The sequence below is a fragment of the Protopterus annectens genome, chromosome 7.part0, assembly GCF_019279795.1.
Source record: "Protopterus annectens isolate FY-2018-M chromosome 7.part0, PAN1.0, whole genome shotgun sequence".
Classification (NCBI taxonomy): domain Eukaryota; kingdom Metazoa; phylum Chordata; order Ceratodontiformes; family Protopteridae; genus Protopterus; species Protopterus annectens.
In genome coordinates, this window is record NC_056739.1 from 1739342558 (window position 1) to 1739364730 (window position 22173).

At 42.8% G+C, this 22173-nt stretch overlaps 1 protein-coding gene and 1 non-coding gene across 2 annotated transcripts in view; both read right to left on the reverse strand.

Moving 5' to 3' along the window:
• Positions 1–22173, reverse strand: part of VPS33B (VPS33B late endosome and lysosome associated) — a 2132768-nt gene that overhangs the window by 91070 nt on the left and 2019525 nt on the right. The gene's annotated exons all lie outside the window — the stretch shown is intronic.
• TRNAF-GAA lies at positions 20788–20860 on the reverse strand. The gene has a single exon. It is a non-coding gene; the product is annotated as a tRNA-Phe (tRNA).

A 22173-nucleotide genomic window follows, 5' to 3' on the forward strand; every position in this document is an offset into this window, starting at 1 on the left:
ATCATTTTTTATTAATATTGTTGAGGTTTCTCATTAGTTGATACTCAAAAATACAGTTATAAACTTTGTCTGTTAGTGTATTTATCTTATCTTAAGAATAAATGTTGTGACTTCTATACTCCTAAACTCTAAATAGGTGCCTAACCACCCATCCCTCTGTATTAGTAAATGTGCATGAGTTAAGAAACTAAAAGAGACTATTATTTTTAGCAACAAGGAGTAAATATTTATCAGAGGGATGTCAATAATACCCATACTGTTCCAAATGCAAACAGTCATCAGCTAACAGACTGTGCCCATCCAGCTCCGTTTGTTATTTATGTACTGCATATTAATTTTCAGACTTCTTAAAACATTATGTTAATTGTACCCTTAGATATTATATAGATAGAAAGGGAAAAGTAGCTTTTATAAAAAGTTTTGTAGTAACAGCAACATATTATAATTCTTAACATTTCAAGAGTTATTAAAGAGTTTACAAAACAGTATTTTCAAAAACAAGTACAATATATGAACATTTAAAGAAGGCAGCACTTTAAAATTCAACAACATTTGCATTATTCTTGCTAACAGCAACTAACTGTGGTTCTTTAAAATGTATTGGAAACTTAGTTTAACACTGCACTGGCAAAAGTCATACAAGCACATCATTGTAAGCATATATTATTAATTAACCAGTGCCATCTACTGGACAAACAGGGAAAAAAAGAGAAAAATGTTTTTGTACCTTGCTCATAGACATTTAAAAGTAACTCAATGGTTATGCCAGTAGAATAATGATTATTATACATTTTAAACATTTAGAGAAGGCAGCGCTTTAAAATTCAACAACATTTGCATTATTTTTGCTAACAACTAACTGTAGTTGTTTAAAATGTATTAGAAACTTCATTTAACACTGCGCTGGCAAAAGCCATACAAGCACATCATTGTAAACTCATATATTATATTAACCAATGCCATCTACTGGACAAACAGGGAAAAAAAAGAAAAATGTTTTTGTACCTTGCTCATAGATGCATTTAAAAGTGATGGTTATGCCAGTAGAATAATTATACATTTTAAACATTTAGAGAAGGCAGCACTTTAAAATTCAACAACATTTGCCTTATTCTTGCTAACTGCAACTAACTGTGATTCTTTAAAATGTATTGGAAACTTCATTTAACACTGCACTGGCAAAAGCCATATAAGCACATCATTGTGAACTCATATATTAATAATTAACCAGTGCCATCTACTTGACAAACATGGAGAGAAAAAAAGAGAAATGTTTTTGTACCTTGCTCAAAGACACATTTAAAAGTAACTCAGTGGTTATGCCAGTAGAATAATGATTATACATTTTAAACATTTAAAGAAGGCAGCACTTTAAAATTCAACAACATTTGCATTATTTTTGCTAACAACTAACTGTGGTTCTTTAAAATGTATTGGAAACTTCATTTAACACTGCACTGGCAAAAGTCATACAAACACATCATTGTGAACCCATATATTAATAATTAACCAATACCATCTACTTGACAAACAGAGAGAAAAAAAGAGAAATGTTTTTGTACCTTGCTCATAGACACACTTAAAAGCAACTCAATGATTATGCCAGTAAAACAATGATTATACATTTTAACTGAAACTACTGTCTAGTATTTACACTACTTAAACTATTATATCAAAGGTTATATCCTATTATTTAAATGTAGTTTAACATCTCCCTTTTTGTAAGCTGTAAATGCACTTTAAAGTTATTTCTCTATGCAGTCAGTGTTAGGTAGCTTTCCAGCTTTTAAATGTAGAAGCCAGTTATTAAAAGACAGTACCTTAAGTATTACACTGTAACAAAAACATTTTCTTTACAAGCAGGTAAACAGAGTTATTTAGAACACATTCCACATCCATTTGCTTGAAGGTTCTTTGGAGCTGTAGCACTTGTTTAGCCTTCCAAATGTTGTTTTTGGATCAAAAGACATGAAAAGAGTCGTCTCAGACAGGATTTACTTTGAAGAGACTCAGAAAGGTGGATTTTGCCTGGTCAGGTGTTTCCAGGGATAATTTTCTTCTTTGTAATAAAATGTTAAAGTTGCGGGATATTTCATTTGGAAACAAATCTTATTTTCAATGAGGTAAGTGCAGTATTTACTGAGTTTCTGTCGATTTTGTTTAATTTCTAAAGGAAGATCTTGAGTAATCATAATTTTATGTGCTCTCCATGTAACATTCTTTTTAACTTTATAAGCTGACAGTATCTGTTGAACATCTGCTGAATTAAGCAGTCTGATGTAGATTTGTCTTGGAAGATCACTTGTTTGTGTACGCTTAATACCTCTGTGGGCTCTTTCAAACACTATCTCATCCAGGAGATCTTTATTAGTCAGAAGAGAGCTTAGTATTTCTTTTATTATTGGAATAAATTGTGGATTATCAAAGCTCTCTGGAATACCTCTTATGATAAAATTATTTCTCCAGCTTCTAGCTTCCAAGTCTAGCATTTGTTGCTGGAATTCTTTAATTATGGTGTCATTGGTTTGTGCTTTTTGTTGCAGTTCATTTATTTTTAGCTCATTGTCCATAATTTTAGCTTCAATTTGCTCTAGCCTAAGCGCAATTTGGTCCAGAGTAGAGCCAAATGTAGTTAGCTTATGAGAGAAACTCTGCACTTCTGTTTGTAAAGGTTGTAAAGCCGTTTTCAAATCCTCCAGTGTTAAAGGTTGTTCCTGTTTTAATCTTTGACACATTTTACCAGCTTCTTGTTGTTGCTTGTTAATTTTTTGCCTTTTAGAAGTGGTTTCTTTCTCAGGAGTAGTAACTGCAGACAGTTTGTTTTTTGTGATTACAGTTTCCATCCGATCTGGCTGATTCTCCATTAATCTTCTATAGTTAGATTCCTAGTAGTAGTGCAGAATTTTAAATGATAAGTCTTGTTATGAAAATTGTTTTTCTTCTTACCTTCCTCTTATTAGGCCTGTTGGTCTTGAAGAATCCACGCCACGCGGTTCAGGGCTCTGTTTCCAACAAGTAATTATTTTTCCTTCAGAATGAGAGAATTTTTTAAAAATAAAGATGAAAGTACTCGTATTTCTGCTTTAATCCATTGATGTTTGGTATACTTTTCCCAAGCGATGCGCTGGTTTGAAATCAGATTATAGTATAGGAATGCAGGAACTGCACTGTCAGTGTGCTTACAGGCTGTCCACCATTTTGGAATCCATACTGAGACCTCTAACTCAGCATATCCACCAGTTTTGGATAAAGACCAGCCAGCATCTGGTGCCAAAACTGACATCACTATGATACTATAAACATATGTGGCCTGGCTTGTACTTGACTAGTAAAACTGAATGGGAAAGTAAAGGAACTGTACCACATTCCCTGAGAAAACCAATGACAAAGGTGAAGCCACACAATATAAAGAAAACACATACCCCTTTATAGCAAACTTATAACATGGCACCTTGGTTAATGCAGATTCTATGCAGCTCTCAAACATGAGAGGAAATATGTAATGTAGCACAAGTCAGTAATGCAACTAATCTGCTGAAATGACAAAAGTAAGTGTCCACTGGGTTGGCTGTGCAAAGTATTACAGTGATATATAGGGAACTAAATGTTCAAATTAGAATAAAATGGGGGATTTATACACCAAAATGCATTTAGGAAGGGGAACAATAAAGAGTTACCCTTTACTGCCAGTGTTTTTTTTTTCTTAGTTATGGAAAAAATAGCCTAGAGGATAAAAAAAGAGTTATGTACTTACCATAACTTCTCACCTGTGTTATCCTATGTCTTCATTCATCACCATAGGGTCTTGGATCTGACACTGGATCCAAGCCGGTAATATTCAACAGACGGATCCAAGGCTGTGGCTCCTCCCTCTCCCATAATGCCCCGCTGCTCTCTAATCCCCAGATCAAGTTTGCCGCCATATTCCTGAGCTACTTCTACCAAGGTAGAGAGAAAACCATTCCAACTTTCTCCATGATCAAACCAGGAGGGGGATGGCAGGTGGGAAATGTGATAAATGAAGACAGAGGATAACACAGATGTCAAGTTAGGGTAAGCACATAACTCTTTATCTGATGTTATCCATGTCTTCATTCATCACCACAGGGTCAGAGTCCCCAGCTACCATACATCCTGGGAGGCCTCAAGGAAGGACATGCTGGAGCATTGTGGAGCCAAAAGAAGCCCTACTCACGGAAATTAAATTGAGTTTACAATGGGATATAAAGGTATGAGGATTAGACCAAGTGGCAGCAGCACAGATATCCTCTATAGAAAGCCTTGTGATGAAAGCTGAAGAAGTCACCACAGATCTAGTAGAATAGGCTCTAACATGACCTGGAATCTCCAGGTGGTTCAGATTATAGACCCCAGAGATGCAGCTATATCCATTTAAAGATAGTGACGTTGGAGACTGTAAGGCCACACCTGCTATCAGAGAAGACCAAAAAAGGTTGCTCTGACTTACAAAAATATTTAGTCCTATGCAAGCAGAACCACAGCTGTAGGTGAACATCCAAGGTATGAAGTATATACTCCCCCATGTTGGAATAGTTGGGGAAGAATACTGGAAGCTGAATGAATTGATTAAGGGTCGACTCAGATGCAACATTGGGTAAGGAGGAGGGATTCGTTCTCAGAGAGACCCTGTCCTTATAAAATGTCATATAAGGAGGTGTAATGGAGAGAGGTTGCAATTCTGAAACCCTCCTGGCTGAAGTGATAGTGACTAGAAAGGCCATCTTCCATGACAGAAAATTGAGATCACAGGAAATGGCAGGTTCAAATGGGCTTCTAGTCAGAGAATGCAGAACCAATGTGAGGTCCCAAGGAGGTGAAGGGTTCTTGATTGCAGGATGAAGCAGAAAGACCACTTTCATACAGTGCAGTGGAAAAGTATTTGCCCCCTTCCTGATTTCTTATTTTTTTGCATGTTTGTCACACTTAAATGTTTCAGATCATCAAACAAATATAAATTTTAGACAAAGATAACCCAACTATACACAAAATCCAGTTTTTAAGTTATGATTTTATTTATTAAGGAAAAAAACTATCCAAACCTACATGTTCCTATGTGAAAAAGTAATTGCCCCCTAAACCTAATAACTGGTTGTGCCACCCTTAGCAGCAACAACTGCAATTAAGCGTTTGCAATAACTGGCAATGAGTCTTTCACATCGCTATTGAGGAATTTTGGCCCACTCTTCTTTGCAGAACTGTTTTAATTCAGCCATACTGGACAGTTTCTGAGCATGAACCGCCTTTTTAAGGTCATGCAACAGCATCTCAATTGGCTTCAACTCCTGACTTTGACTAGGCCACTCCAAAACCTTCATTTTGTTTTTTTTTTAAGCCATTCAGAGGTGGACTTGCTGGTGTGTTTTGGATCATTGTCGTGCTGCAGAACCCAAGTGCGCTTCAGCTTGAGGTCACAAACTGATGGGCTGACATTATCCTTCAGAATTTTTTTGGTAGAGAGCAGAATTCATGGTTCCATCAATCACAGCAAGTCGTCCAGGTCCAAAAGCAGTCCCAGACCATTACACTACCAGCACCATGTTTGACTGTTGGCATGAAGTTCTTTTTCTGAAATGCTGTGTTACTTTTACACCAGATGTAATGGGATGCACATCTCCCAGAAAGTTCACCTTTTGTTTTGTCAGTCCACAGAATATTTTCCCAAAAGTCTTGGGGATCATCATGATGGTTTTGGCAAAAGTGAGACGAGCCTTTATGTTCTTTTTGGTCAGCAGTGGTTTTCGCCTTGTAACTCTGCCATTAATGCCATATTTGCCCAATCTTTTTCTTATGGTTCAGTCATGAACACTGACCTTAACTGAGGCAAGTGAAGCCTGCAGTTCTCTAGATGTTGTTCTGGGTTCTTTTGTGACCTCTTGGATGAGTCATCGCTGTGCTCTTGGGGTAATTTTTGTAGGCAGGCTAGCCCTGGAAAGGTTCACCACTGTTCCATGTTTTCTCCATTTCTGGATAATGGCTCTCACCATGGTTCACTGTAGTCTCAAAGCATTAGAAATGGCTTTGTAACCTTTTCCAGACTGATAGATGTCAATTACTTTGTTTCTCATCTCTTCTGGAATTTCTTTAGATCGCAGCATGATGTCTTCCTTTTTGGGATCTTTTGGCCTACTTCACTTTGTCTGACAGGTTCTATTTAAGTGATCTCTTGATTCAACAGGTCTGGCAGTAATCAGGACTGGGTGTGGCTAGTGAAATTGAACTCAGCTTTCCGAAAAATGTGATTAACCACAGTTACTTCATGATTTAACAAGGGGGGGGGGTGTAGGTTTGGATATTTTTTTTTTCCTTAATAAATAAAATCATCACTTAAAAAAGTACAGTTGTGTACACTTACCATAAATATAGATATTCGAGTGTATTCACTGTTGCAGTCATCACATTTGGGTTATCTCTGTCAGGGTAGCCCTCAGTCGGCCCGAATACCAGAGGCTTAGTATTTCTGCGTCGGTTGCTGTCACTTCAAGACTGACGTCAGGTCATCAGTAGTATGAAGTAAGGCAGCCAATGCCATTACATCAGTTTTTCTTGCCCTAACTGTCAGAAGCCCCCAAGTGGGAGCCAGGATATGGTGGAAGAAACCCTCCAGTAGAAAGTAAATACCAAAAATAGTTGCTTGCAATAACAGAGAGAGAGAGAGAGAGAGAAAGGGGGATGGAGGGAGGGAAACCAGGGCTGCAACAGTGAATACACTTGAACATCTACATTTATGGTAAGTGTACACAACTGTACTATGTTCTTCATGTTTCACTGCTGCAGTCTTCACATTTGGGTTGATTCCCAAAGCTGAGAAAATGGGTGGAGGCAGTCAAGAAGACTGGGGGCTGGCTAGGATGCCCTGCAAGACTGCAGTGGCAAAGCCTGCCCTGGATTTGGTCACGATAGGCAGGTGGTTATGCTTGGTGAAGGTATGAACAGATGTCCACGTTGCAGCCTCCAGGATGTCCCTGGTGGGGACTCCTGTGAGGAAAGCTGTAGAGGTGGAGGTTGCTCTGGTGGAGTGAGTTCTGACCCCCTTAAGGGGAGGTTTCCCATGTTGCTTGCAGCAGAAATGCATGCAGTGTGCTATCCATTTGGAAATGGTTTGTTTGGATATTGCTTTGCCCTCGGCTCCTGCAGCAAAGCTGACTAACAACTGATCAGTCTTTCTGAATGATTTAGTCCTGTCTAGATAGAATCTGAGCTGCCTGTGCACATCTAGAGAGTGCAGTATTCTTTCCCTCTTGTTTTGTGGGTTAGGAAAAAAGGTGAGCAAATGAATGGATTGGTTGAGAGCCACACTGGACACCACTTTTGGCATGAAGAATGGGTTAGTCCTGAGGGAGACCCTGTCAGCATAGAAAATGACGAAGGGCTCTATAGCCATTAGTGCTTGTAGCTCGGATACTCTTCTTGCTGAAGTGATGGCGAAAAGCTAGGCTGTCTTCCATGAGAGAAACTTTAATTCTGCTAAAGCTGCTGGTTCAAGGGGGGGGGGGGGCAGGGTGAGTTTCTCTAAAAGAAAGTTTAGGTCCCAAAGCTGGGGTAGGTGATCTTCTGGGTGGCTTTAAGTTGCTAGCCCCTCTGCGGAACTGTTTGATGAGAGGGTGTGAGAAAAGAGGTTGCTCAGTGCTGAAATGAGCAGAGATTGCAAAGGCATGAATTTTTAATAGAGGAAAAGGATAGACCACTATGTAGTAGGTCAGCTAGTTAATCCAGGATGAGAGGTAGGGAGGGCTGTGCCGTATCGGCTCCCTTAGCCTGGATCCAGGTGCAGAACCTTTTTCATTTGTCAGCAATAAGACTGTCTAGTGCTAGGGTGTCTGGCCTCACGTATAACATCTAGAACCTGTTTACTGAGATTGGCAGCTTGTACAGTGGTCAGGGAATTAGTCAGACTGCCAAATTGAGGGCCTGCAATTGGGAATGCATGAATTCTCCTTCCCTCTGGGTCAGGAGTGTTGGGATCTGAGGGAGATGCCATAGTGGCAGAGGGGACAGGCTGCACAGCAGTGGGTACCAGTGCTGGCGTGGCCAGTCTGGGGCAATTAGGATTGTTTTTGGTTTTTCCTCCTTTATTTTGAGCAGTACCCTAGTAATGAAAGGTAGTGGGGGAAATGCACAGACCGAGAGGTTGACCCACTGGAAAGATAGAGCATCCACTTTCCAGGCCCTGCAGTGAGGCTCCCTGGTGCAGAACTTACTGAGCTGATGGTTGGAGTGGGAAACAAAGAATCCTACCTTCGGGGTGCCCAATTTCTGAGTTATGAGGGTGAAGGTTCTTTGTTTTAGCTGCCACTCGTGTGGGTCCAGAAGATTTCTGCTTAAGTTGTCTGCCAGAGAGTTTAGAGAGCCTGGCAGGAATTGTGCTAACAGGTGTAGTTGCATGGCTGAGGCTGTGTGCTAAATGGTCATGGCGAGCCTGCAAAGAGGGTTGGAGTGAGCCCCTCCCTGCTTGCTGATATACCACATCACTGTTGTGTTGTCTGTTTTGATCAGTAGAGCCCCTGGGGAGAGAAGGGGTCTGAAAGCTGTCAATGCATGCTGCACAGCTTACATCTCTTTTTGGTTGATGTGCAGTTGTATTTGATGTGGGCTCCATTGGCCCTGTATGCACCTGCCGTTCAGGTGTGCACCCCAGGCATAGTCTGATGCATGTCCAAATAATGTTCTGTGCCTCACCAAAGTCCAGTCAAGCGAAAAAGAAAGTAGAAATCCAAAAATCACACAAAACCGGACACTGCTGATTATCCAAAACCTCCTTGTTTATTAAAACAACAAATAAACTAATGATGAGCGCTTTTGGGCCTCTGCCCTTCATCAGACAAAGCATCTCACATAAACTGAACATTTAAAAACACACATCATCCAATGGGAAGTCAGTAATAAACCCGCCTATTCTTGAGGGTGGGCTTCATAGGAATGACATAATTGAGCCCAGGGCTCCTATGTGCCATGAGCTCAATAATCCATCTGGATTCAGCTAACTCTGTTAGCTGTTTGATGTCACCTCCTCTTTTGCTCAACTTCACATTTACTATCACCTTAAACTTAAAACTGTGCGTAGGGTTGGCTTCCAAATGTCTAAACAGTGCATTATGTATATCCCCATTCCTAATTGATGAGAGGTGCTGTAGAATCCTCACTTTGAACATGCAGTTAGTCTTGCCTACATAAAAACTTGTGCAGGACTGGCACTCTGCCAAATAAACCACATCAGTGGTCCTGCATGTAGCTCTCCCCTTCAAATTAAATGATCTTCCAGTTAGTGGATGCATAAAGACACTTCTACTATCAATGTGGGCACATGCCTTACATAGTCCACAAGGAAAAGTACCCTGTTTTGTGATGACCAGGTTATCCATACTGGTCATCATCTTATCCTTACATAGCAAATCCTTCAGGTTCTTATTTCTTTTATACCTGAAAACAGGTTTATTTCCTATAATACTCTTCAGATTAACATCACTAGTCAAGATGTTCCAATTCCTGCGGATGAGATCACACACATCCCTTATATTACTGCCATAAGTTAACATCAACCTAGTGTCACCCCCATTAGCCCTATTTTGTTGATCACCTATATGCGTTTCAGTAGTCTTCAACCATGGTTTGTATCTATTTCTTCTATAGCCTTTGCTAATTTTCACTACATTATCCACCATGTTGCTATCATAACCCCTGGTGTAAAAACAATCCTTCAAGATGTCCACTTCCTTTTCAAAATGTGTATCATCATTACTGATTCTAGAAATCCTAGCTACTTGCCCCTGCACAATATTCGGAAAAATATAGCGAGGGTGCATACTATCGAAAGAAAGCATGGTATTCTTCCAACAGTCTTTTCTGTATAAGCAAGAGGAAAATCCATCCTTGGTCAACTGAACCCTGACATCCAGAAAATCAACCTGTGTATGTGAACTGTTGACCGTGAACCTCAAGAATGATGTGGTGGTGTGTAGGTATGATACAAAATTAGCTAACGTACTGTTCTCCCCATTCCAGAGAATAAAAATATCATCCACAAAACGCATATACATTTTGATGTGGCCTTTCCATAAAGTATTTAATACCATGTTCCTCTCCCAATAGGACAAAACAAGGTTGGCATAAGTGTTGGCACAGGGGGTGCCCATGGCTATCCCCTGTGCCTGCCTATATGCTTGCTTCACACCAATGAAAATGTTATTCTCTAATACCTGTTTAAGCAAACTCACAATAACACCTATTTTCAGAGTAGTAGCACCCAACTCTTGCAAAAGTTCAGTTATAGCATGTATCCCATAGTCGTTACTTATCACAGTGAACAGGCTCTGTATATCCATAGTTACCATAAGTAAATGGCCATCTGTATGAGCCCATCTAACATCTCCTAAGGTCTTCAAAAAATGACCTGTATCCAGTAATACGTTCTCCAATTTTGTTATATATGGTCTAAGCTCCGTCTCCAACCAAATCGAGATATTTTCTGTCACCCAACCTCTTCCAGACACAATAGGCCTGAGGGGTGGGTCAGTCACAGATTTGTGTATTTTGGACAGAGCTTTAAATATAGGTGTTACCGGTTTCTCTATCCATAGGAATTTAAATAAATCTTCATCTATCAATTTGTTATCGAGTAATGAACGTAGGCTATTATGTACCCTGTCTATTAATCCTTTCACACCCAAAGGACTAATCGGGGTGTATGTATCAACATCCAACAATAATTCTTGCAACTTTTGATTATACCAAGAAGTGTTCAGCACCACTACAGCACCCCCCTTGTCAGCCATCTTGATGGTGACATCTACATTATTGCCAAGATCGTGTAATGCTCTTCTCTGTGTGGAAGTTAAATTGTGAAACTTACTATGTGTATCCTCCTGAAAGTATCGCATTAAATCCTGTTCACAAGCATTAATAAACAAATTCATAGCAGGTGAAAAAGATGGGACAAAGCAACTAGGTTGCCTCAATGTGAAATTGCTTATGCTATTCCCACCAAAAATCTGTTTTAATGCTAAACTGCGACAATATGCCATAAGGTCCATTATAATTTCATTGTACACGCATGTCTTGCTAGGTACAAAAGTCAACCCTTTATTTAAAACAAACAGTTCATCTTCAGATAGACTGTAAGATGAAAGGTTAAAAACAATACCAGTGCCATGGGTATCAGTCAGTTCAGCAGTCTCCTCCTCTTGTTGAATGTCCTGTCTTCACTTTGCGATCGATTCCATGCCCCTTTCTTCTTGACGGGGGCTGGTAGTTTGTCCAAAAAACTCAATTGACCCTGTGTGTGTTTCAGTCTGGCTCCTGTCCTGTTGTCATCCAAATCACGATCCAACCCCATAGACGTGGAACCAATGTCAACAGGAACGATGATGGATTGTGGAGCCGTAGCCTCTTCAGCTGTGGAAATCATATCGGGGGTTAAATCCACAGAACCCCGTATAGAGCTGTTAGGCAAAGGATCCGTTATGGCTGCGGAGCCCTTCGTATGAAGAACAGAGACATCTCTGCACGAAGAAGTGTCACATGAGTTGGTTAGGGGGCCTGAAGATGTGCTAAACCCTTGTACACTTGCCTCCGCATTTGCGGAAGTGGAGTGTGTACTCCCCAGAGCCGTGGTGAACTGAACCAAGGAACGTACAACGTTTGGAACAGTTACATAAATCCTTGTCGGAAGGGGAAGAAAAGCTACGGAACCAGAAATTAAGTAAACTAAAAAGAGATCATTTTGATTTCCAGCAGGGAAATATCTTCATTTGGTCCAAGACAAGAAGCCGTTCACCATCCACTGAAGAACGAAGGGACAGGAGACCTGGCTTGCACTCACGGGATGGTACAGAACGGAGTGGACGCCCATTGACGTCAACATCCAGTGCCGGAGACACCACAGGTCCCACTAGATCCACCACGGCTCTGGGGAGTACACACTCCACTTCCGCAAATGCGGAGGCAAGTGTACAAGGGTTTAGCACATCTTCAGGGCCCCTAATCAACTCATGTGATGCTTCTTCATGCAGAGATGTCTCTGTTCTTCATACGAAGGGCTCTGCAGCCATAACGGATCCTTTGCCTAACAGCTCTATACAGGGTTCTGTGGATTTAACCCCCGATATGATTTCCACAGCTGAAGAGGCTACGGCTCCACAATCCATCATCGTTCCTGTTGACATTGGTTCCACGTCTATAGGGTTGGATCGTGATTTGGATGACAACAGGACAGGAGCCAGACCGAAACACACACAGGGTCAACTGAGTTTTTTGGACAAACTACCAGCCCCTGTCAAGAAGAAAGGGGCATGGAATCGATCGCAAAGCGAAGACAGGACATTCAACAAGAGGAGGAGACTGCTGAACTGACTGATACCCATGGCACTGGTATTGTTTTTAACCTTTCATCTTACAGTCTATCTGAAGATGAACTGTTTGTTTTAAATAAAGGGTTGACTTTTGTACCTAGCAAGACATGCGTGTACAATGAAATTATAATGGACCTTATGGTATATTGTCGCAGTTTAGCATTAAAACAGATTTTTGGTGGGAATAGCATAAGCAATTTCACATTGAGGCAACCTAGTTGCTTTGTCCCATCTTTTTCACCTGCTATGAATTTGTTTATTAATGCTTGTGAACAGGATTTAATGCGATACTTTCAGGAGGATACACATAGTAAGTTTCACAATTTAACTTCCACACAGAGAAGAGCATTACACAATCTTGGCAATAATGTAGATGTCACCATCAAGATGGCTGACAAGGGGGGTGCTGTAGTGGTGCTGAACACTTCTTGGTATAATCAAAAGTTGCAAGAATTATTGTTGGATGTTGATACATACACCCCAATTAATCCTTTGGGTGTGAAAGGATTAATAGACAGGGTACATAATAGCCTACGTTCATTACTCGATAACAAATTGATAGATGAAGATTTATTTAAATTCCTATGGATAGAGAAACCGGTAACACCTATATTTAAAGCTCTGCCCAAAATACACAAATCTGTGACTGACCCACCCCTCAGACCTATTGTGTCTGGAAGAGGTTGGGTGACAGAAAATATCTCGATTTGGTTGGAGACGGAGCTTAGACCATATATAACAAAATTGGAGAACGTATTACTGGATACAGGTCATTTTTTGAAGACCTTAGGAGATGTTAGATGGGCTCATACAGATGGCCATTTACTTATGGTAACTATGGATATACAGAGCCTGTTCACTGTGATAAGTAACGACTATGGGATACATGCTATAACTGAACTTTTGCAAGAGTTGGGTGCTACTACTCTGAAAATAGGTGTTATTGTGAGTTTGCTTAAACAGGTATTAGAGAATAACGTTTTCATTGGTGTGAAGCAAGCATATAGGCAGGCACAGGGGATAGCCATGGGCACCCCCTGTGCCAACACTTATGCCAACCTTGTTTTGTCCTATTGGGAGAGGAACATGGTATTAAATAATACGTTATGGAAAGGCCACATCAAAATGTATTTGCGTTTTGTGGATGATATTTTTATTCTCTGGAATGGGGAGAACAGTATGTTAGCTAATTTTGTATCATACCTACACACCACCACATCATTCTTGAGGTTCACGGTCAACAGTTCACATACACAGGTTGATTTTCTGGATGTCAGGGTTCAGTTGACCAAGGATGGATTTTCCTCTTGCTTATACAGAAAAGACTGTTGGAAGAATACCATGCTTTCTTTCGATAGTATGCACCCTCGCTATATTTTTCCGAATATTGTGCAGGGGCAAGTAGCTAGGATTTCTAGAATCAGTAATGATGATACACATTTTGAAAAGGAAGTGGACGTCTTGAAGGATTGTTTTTACACCAGGGGTTATGATAGCAACATGGTGGATAATGTAGTGAAAATTAGCAAAGGCTATAGAAGAAATAGATACAAACCATGGTTGAAGACTACTGAAACGCATATAGGTGATCAACAAAATAGAGCTAATGGGGGTGACTCTAGGTTGATGTTAACTTATGGCAGTAATATAAGGGATGTGTGTGATCTCATCCGCAGGAATTGGAACATCTTGACTAGTGATGTTAATCTGAAGAGTATTATAGGAAATAAACCTGTTTTCAGGTATAAAAGAAATAAGAACCTGAAGGATTTGCTATGTAAGGATAAGATGATGACCAGTATGGATAACCTGGTCATCACAAAACAGGGTACTTTTCCTTGTGGACTATGTAAGGCATGTGCCCACATTGATAGTAGAAGTGTCTTTATGCATCCACTAACTGGAAGATCATTTAATTTGAAGGGAGAGCTACATGCAGGACCACTGATGTGGTTTATTTGGCAGAGTGCCAGTCCTGCACAAGTTTTTATGTAGGCAAGACTAACTGCATGTTCAAAGTGAGGATTCTACAGCACCTCTCATCAATTAGGAATGGGGATATACATAATGCACCGTTTAGACATTTGGAAGCCAACCCTACGCACAGTTTTAAGTTTAAGGTGATAGTAAATGTGAAGTTGAGCAAAAGAGGAGGTGACATCAAACAGCTAACAGAGTTAGCTGAATCCAGATGGATTATTGAGCTCATGGCACATAGGAGCCCTGGGCTCAATGATGTCATTCCTATGAAGCCCGCCCTCAAGAATAGGCGGGTTTATTACTGACTTCCCACTGGATAATGTGTGTTTTTAAATGTTCAGTTTATGTGAGATGCTTTGTCTGATGAAGGGCAGAGGCCCGAAAGCGCTCATCATTAGTTTATTTGTTGTTTTAATAAACAAGGAGGTTTTGGATAATCAGCAGTGTCCGGTTTTGTGTGATTTTTGGATAGTCTGATACATCTGTGGTGAGGGTCTGGGTGGCGTGGGGTGGTGAGAAGGGTAGCCCCTTGTTGTGGTAGCATGCTGCTGCCCACCAAAGAAAATCTTTCCTTAGACAAGGTATCATTGGTATAAGAGTTTCCAGGTCTTGAGAGTGTTGACACCAAAGGCTTTTTAGGTACCAATGAGGTTTCCTCATATGCACTCTGGCATATGGAACGAGTAGAATGCAAGATGTCATGAACCCCAGAGCTTGCAGGATTTTCCTTGCGGATAACTGGGGTCTAGTGGCTAGTTCTGAGAAATAGGCTGTCAGGTAAGTTTGCTTTTCTGGTGTAAGGAAAGCCATCTGGGATGCTGTGTCCAGGCTTGCTCCTAGGAATATAATTATTTGGGTGGGTACTAATTTGGATTTCTTTTCGTTGATAGTGTACCCTAGGGAGGTCAGCAGGTCCTTTACAAAGGCCAGGTGCTTGAGCAGCTTTTCCTGACTGTCTGCCTGAATTAGGCAGTCGTTTAAGTATGGGTAAATTTGAATATTTCTTTGCCTGCAAAAAGCAATGGCAGGAGCCAGGCATTTTGTGAAAACTCTGGGAGCAGTAGATAAGCCAAAGGGAAGTGCAGAGAACCGAAAGTGCAGAGATCCTGCCCTGAAACATAAATATTTCCTGCATGATTCCCTGATTGGGATGTGTAGGTAGGCCTCTTTTAGGTCTAGGGTGGCTAGCCAGGCATTCTTGGAGAGCATAGGTAGTAGTTGCTGAAGGTTGAGGATTTTGAATTTTGGTATCAACAGGAAGGTGTCTGGAATGGATAAATCGAGGATGGGGCACCAGATACCCTCTTTTCTGGGTACCAGGAAGAGCCTGGAGTAGAAACCTTGGCCTATCTGTTCTGCAGAAACATGCTCTATTGCCCTCATGGAGAGCAGGGAAAGGACTTGCTTTTTGGCCTCTGCCCACTGCTTTGGAGATAGATTTGGGAACCTTTTGGGGTTGACAGAATATGGAAAGAAAATTTGTATCCCTGGGACAATATGTTGAGGACCCAGCGGTTGTTGGTAATGGTGGCCCAGGTGCTTGTGTGGAAGGAGAGTTTTCCTCCCAGGGGCAAGTGCAGGTGGGTAGAGGGAGGGGTGGAAGTGTAGAGTCATAGTGAGTTCTTACCATGAGGGGGTGGCTTTGCACTCCCTGGTTTAGAAGTGGAGGTACTCCATTGCTTTGATCTCTGCATTCCCTGTGGCTGTTGCCTGGGGGGGTCTGTTTCCATGGGGTCTGGGCTGAAATGACCTGGAGGGGGCAGGAAAGGACCAGTGTTTGGAGGGGCAATGCCTACTGAACCTGGGTGGCTGTACCTGCAGGAAATCCTTAACTGTCTGCATAGATTTAGCTTTTTCTTCCATCTTTTTTAAGACCTCCTCTGCCTTAGTGCCAAATAAGTTGTCTTTGTGCAAGGGTGCATCCAGTAGTTTTGATTTGACATGTTCCTTAAGCCAAGCATGTCTTCTAAGGACAGACCCAGTGATTGCTGCCCTGCAAGATGCTTCTAGGGCATCGAAACCACAGTGTAAGGTGTGCTTAAGTTACTTGACTTGCAGAATGCATTAAGTCTTGCGACTCTATTTTCTGCACAAGCTCGGGAATCCCTATCTGAAGGGGTGGTATTCTTAGCAGAAGTTGCTTTAATTCCCTTAGGCCCTTGGGAGATGACCTCAGGGTCAGCAGTATGACTTTTGAAAAGAAATTTGTGAGACCTGTCAACTTTCCTGGGAGCGGGAGGGAGGGTGTCAGGAGTTAAACTAGATTCCATGAAAACATTATCCACAACAGGAGGAATGGCCAGGGGTCTGTGCTGTGGAAGCTCTAAAAATTTCCCTGAGTCTCTTTTTAGACTGATGGTAGTCCTAACATTCCCATTGGAAATGCTCCCTTAAAGTATGAAGTGTTTCCCCAAAGGAAAAATCTTCGGGTGGAGAGGCTGAAGGAATGGATTCCGCTGCATCAGAATTCTCATAAGCAGAGAGGGGTTGCATGTCTTCATATTCAGAGGCATTGGAGTCATCGGACTCCTGTTCAGATAAGACTACTGGGGGCAAATCTCTTTTTCTTTTGGAAGGGGTAGCTTAGCTTCCCCTGATCAACATTATAAGGTCTTCCACCATTTTAAGCATTTCAGTCTGAGGCAAGGAAGCAGGTGCCTGGGATGAGGTTGTCGGTTTCTTGGGTGTGGTTCGTACCCTGGGTCTTAGAAACTTGTAAGTTTTCGAAAGAACAGAAGACGTGAAAGAAGTTGTTGGTTTGTGTCGAGAATTGATAGTGCGAAGTACTTCCTCGGAAGCCAGTGCCTGCTCAGCGGCTCTGGACCCATCCAAGGTAGAGACAACTGCAGGATCCTTAGTCGATGAAGTGTTTTGCGGCATATCGGACTCCGAAAGGGTCCCAGTAGCAGCCTGTGAATCCACAGAAGTGGGCATCAGGGGCTGTGAAAGGGCCTCAATGAGGACCAGAGAACTGAAGACTAGCTTAACGGAAGTGTCGTCGGTAGGTTTGGACCTGTGCAGTCTGTCTCTGTCTTTATCCTTACATTTTCTTGGAAGATCTGATGTCGGATGTCTTACCAAAGCCATATCAGAAATTGAGGACTGAGAATGAAAATATCTAGCTACAATAAGGTCCCAACCACATACAGTTCTGGGGTTGAACAAAGCACAAAAGTGACAGTGGGAGACATCGTGATCTGGGCCTAAGCAAGTGACGCAGTTAAGAATGAAAGTCTCGGTGTGGTAATTGTTTTCCACAGGCAAGACAGTTGTTAACTTTTTCTGACATTGGTTAGAGCAAGAAAAAAGGATCCCCAACAGGTTACTTAGCTTTAGAAGACTTCAACTTCAATTTGGAAAACGAAACTTAGGTAGTGGCCGACAGTCACCCGTGCAAACTGCTTCTGCTTCGGGCTCCTCAGCAAGAAAGACTGATGTAATGGTGTCGGCTGTCTTACTTTATACTACTGATGATCTGATGTCAGTCCTGAAGCGACAGCAACCAATGCAGAAATATTAAGCCTCTGGTATTCGGGCCGACTGAGGGCTACCCTGGCATGGATAACCCAAATGTGATGACTGCAACAGTGAAACACGAAGATCTGCATTTTGTGTTTACTTGGGTTATCCTTGTCTCATATTTAAATGTTTGATGATCTGAAACATTTAAGTGTGACAAACATGCAAAGAAATAAGAAATCAGGAAGGGGGAAAATACTTTTTCATTGCTCTGTAAATGCCTTACAAAGTCTAGATGAAAAGGCAGGTTTGGAGCCCTCGTGTAAATTAGAAATTGCCGTCAACTGAAGCTTAATCGTGGAAAAACATGCTCCCTCTTGGAAAAGGGAGGACAAGAACAAAGGTATATCTGAAACCAAAACAGAAAAGGTATCCAGATTCCAGCTCCTAGCCCAGATTGAAAACCTTTTCCACTTGCTGCTGTACACTTTCCTGATAGAAGGTTTTTGGGAGGCCAAAACAATGTGTTTAATGGGGGAAGTGAGCCTGGACTGTTTAATCATCACTAGAACTGGAGAAACATGCAGTTAGGTGAATGGTCTGAAGGTTTGGGAGAAGAAACCCTGAACAGGTGGGAAATCAGATCCTGAAGGGGATCTAGTATCCATGGCGGATACTTCAGATGAGACCTGATGAAGGGGAACCATAGCTGATGAGGCCAGAAAGAGGCAATGAGGATAAGGGACATCCTCAGGTGTTGCACTTTCTGCAGAAATTTTGGTATTAAGGGAACAGGAGGGTCTGCGTAAAGGAGACCTGGAGGCCAATCGTGGACTAGAGCATCCCTTGGAGACTCCTCCTGAGGGGGGAATCAGGGTGAACTACCTTCTGCATTTGTGGTTGATTGGAGAGGCAAAAAGGCTGCAGCATGGCTGACACCAATGGTCGAAAATGTGTTTCGCCACTGAAGTATTGAGAGACACTTGTGAAGACTCAAGACTAATACGCTTAGCCTGTTGGCCAACACATTGGAATCGTCGGGTATGTGCATTGCAGTAAGGAAGTGGCCAGAGGACATAGCACATTCCCACACTCTCATAGCCTCTCTTCACAAATGGTAAGAGTGTGTTCCCCCTTATTTGGTGACATACCAGATGACCACCATGTTGTCTGTCTGGATAGCAACTGTCCCTAGAGAGAGGCAGTCCTGGAAGGCTTGCAATGACAGAAGAACTACCCTCATCTCTAGAATGTTTATATGTAACTTGGTCTCTAATGGGGACCAAGTGCCTTAGATGGTCTTCCCCCAAAAATGCCCCCCCCAGGAGGAAAGCATCTATGGTCACTGTGGCCATGGGCAGAGGGAGAGAGAAGGGCCTGCCTAGAGAGAGATCCTGTGACTGAAGCTACCACTGGAGGTGATGTCTGCACACAAGCGTCAGTTTTATGGTCATAGACAGGGGATGAAAAGAAGAGCAGACTACTGGACTGCTAAAGTCCACTGTGACATCTGCATGTGGTACCTGGCCAGAGGAACAAGAATGGCCGAGGCCATGGAACCGAAAGCCCAAAGAACCAAATGAACTGGGGGACGAGGCAGCTCCAAATCTGTGTGACCTGATCCCGTATCAACTGAATTCTGCGTAGAGGCAAAGTTGCAATCTCCAGCATGGAGTCCAACTGAACTCCTATGAACTCCAACCATTGTGTGGGAATCAGATTGGATTCTTCAAGGTTGATGGTTATACTCAGCTGACGGAAGAGGGGAAGTACATACTGAATCACCTGAGTCAGTCAATGCCTCAAAGGTGCTGTGAGGAGCCAACTATCGAGAAACGGAAAGACCTGGAAACCCCTGCAAATGCAGGTGAGCCACTACTACTGCCATGCATTTGGTAAACATCTGGGGGGGCTGTGGTGAGACCAAAGGGTAGGGCTCTGAACTGGTAATGACCGGCCCCTAGCCAGAGGCAAAGATGTCTCCTGGAATGCTTGTCTACCTTGTTGTGATAGTAGGCGTCCTGGAGATCTACTGAGCACATCCAATCATCCCTGCGTAAGAGGGGCAGAATGGAATAAGCAGTGACCATCCGGAACTTTGACTTCTTAACTTAAAGACTGAGCTGACTGAGCTTTCTGAGATCCAAAATCGGATGCAGGTCCCACATTTCCTTTGGCACTAAAAAGAAGCGAGAATAAGTACCGGACCCTCCTTGTCCTGCTGGGACCTCTTGGATGACTCTTTTTAGAAGAATTTGTTGAACTTCATTGAGGGCCAACGCCCTCTGACTGGATGGAATGTTGTGGAGATACGTTCTCACAGCAGAGGTTTCCGAAAATGGAATGAAGTAACCCCCTAGAAAGGATATTTAACACCCACTGATTCAGTTATTCTCGTCCAGGCTAGTGGGTTTAGGGAAGTGTGACCCCCGACTGCCTCCAGTACAGAGCAGCTGGGCAATGATTCAGGAGTGCTGGTAGGGTTGCTCAGGGAAGGGTTCCTTGAAGCCCTGATTTTGCGGACCCCCGCCATGAGGGCATCGTTGTCCATTGAAACCTCTCCCCCTGCCTCTGGAAGAGGATTCGTCAGGAGTGTCCTGAAAGGGACAGTGCTCCTTACGGAACCACATCTTTCTAGTTCATAGGTTCATAAGTTGGTACCAGGCTATCGGCCCTAGGGTCTATAGAAGCCTGGCATAACAATTCCCTGGCTATTTCTTCCCACTTTCCCATGTTAGCATTCTCTCAGTGACTTCTAATCTTGGTAAAGGGGTCAAGAGCATGATTTAAATACTGGTCATTTTAGAGATGAACTTATCACAGCGATCTCTTTTTATTCATGTAGCTCACCACATTTTCATTGATTCCAATACACCTTACCTTCAATTTTAATACACATGTACACACATGTTCCAGTTCAAATGTTATAACATATGTATTCCCATATCCCAAACTGAAAAGTAGGAATCTCAAAAGGTTTCCATGCCGAAACCCGGGATTGAACCAGGGACTTTTAGATCTTCAGTTGAACGCTCTCCCAACTGAGCTATTTTGGCTCCCCACTGGGTCTTTGAGAAGGACCTCTGGGGGGCCAAAAGCTTGATTCTTACTGCAGACAGAATTTTCCCTTTCTGCTCGCTGTGGGTCAAAGTGTCCTTTACGGAAGGTCCAAAGAGAGTGGAACCATCAAAGGAGGCATTGGTAAGCGACGCCTTAAAAGGATTCACGAACCTGCACAAGCATAACCAGGCATGACGCCGCAAGGCAATGTCCATGCTAGCAACTCAAGAGGTAGCCTCCGCAGCACTGGAGATTAGTCTCATTGAGGAATTTGTGAGAGAGGTCAGAGTGGCAAGCTTGGGATACACCTGCTTGAGGTTCTCCACCAGCAATAACTCTGCAAGGGAGGTGGAGAGCTCTTGAACCAAATCCCTTTGGAGGTGGATAAAATCTGCCAAATAGTTAAGTTGCCCTCAGTCCAAAGATACCTGAGGTGTAGACCTGCTTCCCAAAATGGTTTATTGCCCGAGACTCCCTGTTCGGGATATTGACCGTGGAGCTCTGCTAGCTCCTTCTTTGTGGGGGAGGCAACTCCAATTGCATTGACTGGTACTCCTTTGCTCCAGAATAAATGGTTCCCAGGGGGACTAGGGAATTTCTCAGTCCTCTTTGGAACAGGTTCCACCATGTTCGGTTCCTTCCAGGCCCTGCTAGTGATCAGATCCACTAACTTGTCAGCAGTGGGGGACATCCAGGAGGTAGACGGGCCAGTCCCATAGGACTTCAGAAATATGGACTCCTCCGAAGATGGGGGTTGGGGAGACCATCCTCCTTTTTATTTCAGGTGCTCAAGGATGCCTCCAAAGGAGCCATCATCGGGAGAAGATCTGGGGGGACCCATCTCCTTCCTCGAGGTATGTATCCTCAGTGAGAGACTCCGTGGGGGAGTCCAAGTGCCTCATCGTGCACTTTCTCTTATGATGAACCTCCTCCACTAGGGGGTCCGGGGAGGACTCAGAAGAGACAGGGACTCGCAGAGGGGAGGAGGGGAGGAAACCCCCTGAAGGCTCAATCGGGACGGCTGTCCCAGGACAGGATGTGAGGCCTCACCAGCTGAGGTAGAGAGAGGCCGGGAGAGAACCGGAGGTGTGGCAGAGGAGACTCCAGACCTGGAGAAGGTCCTCTCTACCACCCAGAAGGCTGAGGAGCTGGAAGCAGGCCTGTCTCTGACATTTGAGGAAGAAGTCCCCCGGAGAGGAGGGACACGTCTGGAAACAGCCCCCACAACCCCCAGTTGATACCTGTCCAGTGCTACTGAAAGCCAAAGCGCCAAGAGGAAGGGATCAGTCCAAACTCTGGCATGGGGCTC